Genomic DNA, 6000 nt, shown 5'->3' with positions numbered 1-6000 from the left:
TCAAAAAGTTGGATATCGTAAGCAATCGTTAAATATATAGCTTAAAGATATCTCTGCGGTTTGATTGAGGATGACGAGGGCGCGATTCAAGCAGTGAGAACATGGCTATATGGATAGGACAAGAGCTGGTACAGTGAAGGCAAACATGCACTTGTATCGTACTGGCGTAAGACTATAGAAGTTGATGGAGATTATGTTGAAATAAAAAACAATATATATAAAGAAGAAACATCTATGTAATGTGTAAATTTCAAACCTGTTGAATAATTTCTGAGAAAATTATGTAGGGCATTATTTTCTGAGCAACCCTAGTAATAAATCTAAACTATAAATAAATGTCAATATAAAAAAAAAAAGAAAAATTGATCACATATACGAAATGTATATGTGTTATCCTCCACGGCCACGTGTTCCACGACCACGCGCTCCACGACCACGCGCTCCACGGCCACGCGCTCCGCGGCCACGTGTTCCATGCGTTCTTGTTTGCCCCGCCCGTGTCCAGCGAGCCCGTTTTTGGGCTGAAAAAACAAAAAGTCTAATATTAATATGTTTGTTCCTTGAACAAAGCAGACCTATCATTTTCAATCATTTTCAAAATAAACAGCTCATATATGTATGTATATGAGGAATGTTCATAAAGTTCGTACTTTGGCTTATAATATGAATCCTGCAGAGTTACACCGATGCAAGACATGTCAGATACAATTATTATAAAAATCGACACATTGTCTTTTAAAATTTTTTTAAAAGACAATGTGTCAATTTCTACAATGATTGTATCCGACAGATCTTGCATCGTTGGAAAAAATTGCATCGTTGGAAAAAATGTGACTTTGCAGGATTACTATGTGGAAAAATTATTCTTTTTCTTATAAGCAAAGGTACAAACTTTATGAATGCTCTTCATATCATAATATGTCATAATGTACTTACGTTGCAAATTTTGTTCTACTTCTGGCTCCTTGTTTTCCTGCTTGTTTTCGTTCTTACTTTCTTACTTTCTGGTGGTCTATTTTCTTTAGTAGCCTTCTCTGCTTTGGATGTGCTCTCCTTGGAAGAGGATGTAGATGTGGATGTAGAGGATGAAGTCTGTGGTATAACTGGCGGATGTGATTTTTTTGCAATCAGATCTGCCAGTTGTTTCTGCAGATTGTAAACCTCTGCCCACAGTATTGCGGTTTCGCTTACTTCTTCAGAAAATTCATCCTGAAAAATTACACACAATAATTAACCACTTTCTCTCTCTCTCTCTCTTTCTCGTAATTATAATTCAGCAAACGCAAAGTAACATTAACATAACATCGATGTTACAATTTCCCACTCAACAATGTAATAACTCTTACGTACAAGGCATGTGACATTGTTTGTGGTTATATTATTGAGTGGAAAATTATAACATTGATGTTATGTTATTGCTGCAAATATGAATATAAATGTACTTACATTTAGTGATTTAGAACGTTTTTCTTCTTTCTTTTTGTCTTCTTTTGCCTGCATTCTGGTATTTTTATACATCCGTGGCTTGTTACTACGTTGCATAAAATCTTTGATTGTCTTCGATCGTCATTTACAGGTAGTGCCATTGAAAGTAAAGTCGGTGGCGTAATGATCGTATGATCGATTTATCGACCGTATAATTTCATTACTTATATAAGATCGGTAATACAGTTTCTGACTTGAACATAAATGCAATTACAGGATTACAGATTTATTTATCATCGGATTATCGATAAATAGATTTCATAGAAACTATATAACCAAATATATCCTATTGTTATAAAGATGTCTCTTTTGATCTCTGCATATCAATAATTGACGGGAGACATTACCGTTTTGATATACCTAACCTTTAGTTTAAGTGAATAGTGAAGTAAATTGTGAATGAAAAGTGAAGAAGAAAGGAAGTGTGAAGAAGAAAAGAAGTGTGAAGTGTCAGAAGGAAAGAAGAATTTATTTATTTTGTATTAGGTACGTTTGGAAATAAATATATATTAAGTACAAGAAAAAGCTATCTTGTCCTCTTTTATTCTTGCACGGAGTTAGCTTTTTCTTGTTCATAATATATTCTATTAAACATAATCAAATTTTGATATCTCAATAATTCTCATAACAGTGCTATGTGGGTACTATAAGCTATCAATATATATATATAAATACATATTCTTTATAAGTAATCTCTTTACATTATTTGTTAGTTTTTATTTACTTTTTTATTTTATATCAACAATTATATCTTTATGAAAGAAATAGTAGGATGATAGCGTAATAAGAAAATATAGTTATTCTTATGAAAATAATAAAATAGTAGCGTAACACACAAGAGTCATTACAAATATCATTATATATATATATATATATATATATATATATTATGAAAAAATAGCAAGTTATCTACATTTTGCATTACTATGTACATGTGATAATTAATATTATCTATAAGTATATATGCTATATTAATTTTTTTCGTTATAATAACTTTCTTGTTACGCCCATCCTACTATTCTTTTATAAGTACATAATTGTTAGTATAATTTTATATTAGCAAATATATATTTATGAAACAACCAATTGGATGATTGTATGATTGTAACAAGAAAGTAGTTATTATTATGAAAGAAATATAGGACATCACATATATGTAGTATAATATAATGTTAAAATTTAAATAAGAAGTATATTAAATTTAAAAAATTATTTGTAGTTTTTCATTTTAATTTAAATATATTTGAAATTATTAATTATTAAAGAAACGTTTTAAATAAGTTATTTAATTTTATTAGTTATGCAATCTTGTTATATAAAATTAAATTTAAAAATAAAGCATAATTTGTCATCTATGTATTTATTTGTATGTATAAAAAAGTTATATTTTAATAAATTACAGTTATTTTTGAAATGTGCATTACAAATTACAATAAAATAAAATTTTTAATTAGGCAACCTTTAAGAAGATCAAGAAAAGAAAAAAAGAAGATCAAGGAAAGAAGAAAAGAAGATCAAGGAAAGAAGAAAAGAAGATCAAGGAAAGAAGAAAAGAAGATCAAGAACAGAAGAAAAGAAGAAAATCAAGAAAAGAAGAAGGGTCAAGAAAAGATTAGGCTGCTGTGCGCCCATACAAGGCTGCTGTGCGCCTACAAAAAGTGGCTGCTGTGCGCCCATACAAGACTGCTGTGCGCCTACAAAAAGTGGCTGCTGTGCGCCCATACAAGGCTGCTGTGCGCCTACAATAGTGGCTGCTGTGCGCCCATACAAGGCTGCTGTGCGCCTACAAAAGTGGCTGCTGTGCGCCCATACAAGGCTGCTGTGCGCCTACAAAAAGTGGCTGCTGTGCGCCCATACAAGGCTGCTGTGCGCCTACAAAAAGTGGCTGCTGTGCGCCCATACAATACTGCTGTGCGCATACAAAAAGTGGTCGCTGTGCGTCTATAAAAAGTGGCTGCTGTGCGCCGATAAATTATTATTACATTACATATTTACAAAAAATTGTATCTTTTTAAATTATTTTATTCTTATCGAATATATATAAATATAAATAATGTCTGTAAAGACAAAAAAACATAGAATTCTACTACCTACAGATAAAGATATAATCATTCGAGGTGAATGGTTAACCGATATACATATGGAACATTTTAACTATTTATTGCAAAATTGTTCAGATTATAAACCTGTCGAAACATGGAGATTACAACTTCCTGATACTATTCAACCTATGCCAATTGATAAAAAACATATACAAATATTACATAGTTCGTCAGGTCCATCAGATGGACATTGGGTGTGTAGTTATTACGATACAAAACATATGTTTATTTATGATTCATTAAATAATAAAAAATTACATAGACATCATGAACAATTCTTAAAAAGATTATTTCCAACATATAACTTAGAAAAAAATTCTGTCGAATTTCCTACTGTACAATATCAATCAAACGGTAGCGATTGCGGGGTTTTTGCAATAGCCTTTGCAATTTCATTGTTATTCAATATTAAACCCGAAAAAATTAAATATGATCATAGTTTAATGCGTTTGCATTTAATTAAAATTTTTGAATCTAATGTTATTGAGCATTTTCCACAAAATCCACAATATGCTCCTCAAAAGGTGCTTCCATTAGCAGTAATAAAAGCAAGAGAGATTGAAGCATCTCGTAAACGTACTATACGTCAATGTGAGACGGAACGTTTGAATCGGTTAGAAAAGCAACGTCATATTTACCAATCTAAAAAAGAGTTCAGTAATAATCAATTACAATTAATGGAAAATACTTCAACGAATTTAATGAAAACAAACAATGATATTTATGAAGAAACTAAGCAGCATGATTTGGAAAATCACTGTGTAAATAAACGTGCACGCTATTCACAAGATTTAGAAAATAATCATAATAATCAATTACTATTAATGGAAACTGCTTCAAAGAATTTCATGAAAACAAACAATATTTATGAAATTAAGCAGCATGATTTGGAAAATCACTGTGTAAATAAACGTGCACGCTACACACAAGATTTAGAAAATAATCAATTTAAAAAATATGATTCATATGAGCAAGATTCCGAAAAGAATTGTATTGAACAGCGCGATCTGTATAAACAGAGCTTTGAAGATAGATGCGCTAAACGACGCAATTGTTATAAACAAAATTTAGAAGTCAATCGCGCTAAACAGCGCGATCGATACACACGAAATTTAGAGAATAATCGCGCTAAACGACGCGATCGATATAGACGAAATATAAAAAATAATCGCGCTAAACAGTGTGGTCGATATAGACGAAATTTAATAAATAATCGCGCTAAACAGTGTGATCGATATAAACAAAATTTAAAAAATAATCGCGCTAAACAGTGTGATCGATATAAACGAAATTTAAAAAATAATCGTGCCAAACAGTATGATCGATATAAACAAGATTTAGAAAATAAACGCGCACAAAAGCGTATGCGTTATTCGAAAAACTTTGAGCATGAACGAGATAGACAAAAAAGATTGGATCCTAATCACAAATGGCTTTATAATAAGCGATATTATCAGACAAAAATACAGAACAAAATCAAGACAAAATCTACATTTAAAATAAAAACTTGCAATGTTGCCAAAAAAATTAGTAAAAAGTATAAACAATTGTGGTCGAAGAACACCATAAAACTTCGTAATTGTTCAGAAATATTTATAAAAAATATTATGGAAGAAATCAATATTAAAGGTCATATTGAGAAATGATTGAAAGCCGAAAAAATTGTACGTTGGTGCATGTGTATTAGGAAAAATTATATTCGCAATATATACAAAATGTTAAGTTTGATTAAAAAGAAATCAGAAGTGTATTTGACTCTTGTCGCAGATTGTTCTACAATCGAAGACAAATTAACTGCGCTATGTGGCGAATCTAGACATACAGCCTCATCTGAAAATTATTTCATTGAGTCTATATATCATCATGATGTAAATCCATTGGAACCTTTGGTAATGAATGTAGAAGGAAAAGTAGTAAACATATTACCATTAACAACAGAACAAGCTAAAAAATCTTGGTCGTGTAATATTTCAAACTGTAAAATTAACAATCCGCTTTTAATTGACCGTTCTCAGAAGTCTCTTAAAACCATAAATACATGTATCTTAAACAATGAACCAAAACTGATGTGTAATACTGCAAGCTGTAAAATTAACGATCCGCTTTTAATTGATCGTTATCAGAAGTTTCTCGAAACCGTAAATACATGTACTTTAAAAAATGTACCAAAACTTATGCAAAATATTCATAAATGTACTATGAAAACTTCAAATGAGAAATTGGGTCATACGCGTAGCTCTTATATTGATTTAACACTTTGCGAAGGAATGTTTCTTCCAGTTCAATTATTATCGCCTCATTTTCCAAAAGTAAGATATATGAAGCGTTTAATTTATCAACTTACATATTTTTATCGAAAGTTGGAAAATCTAGATGATGCATTAAATAATGCTGATATGAAAACTTTGAATGA

Source organism: Prenolepis imparis, unplaced genomic scaffold (genome assembly GCF_030444845.1).
Source record: "Prenolepis imparis isolate NDT839.2.m4 unplaced genomic scaffold, iyPreImpa1.0 SCAF_13, whole genome shotgun sequence".
Taxonomy (NCBI): Eukaryota; Metazoa; Arthropoda; class Insecta; order Hymenoptera; family Formicidae; genus Prenolepis; species Prenolepis imparis.
The sequence above is the reverse complement of the archived record's forward strand: the minus strand, read 5'-3'. Positions refer to the sequence as shown.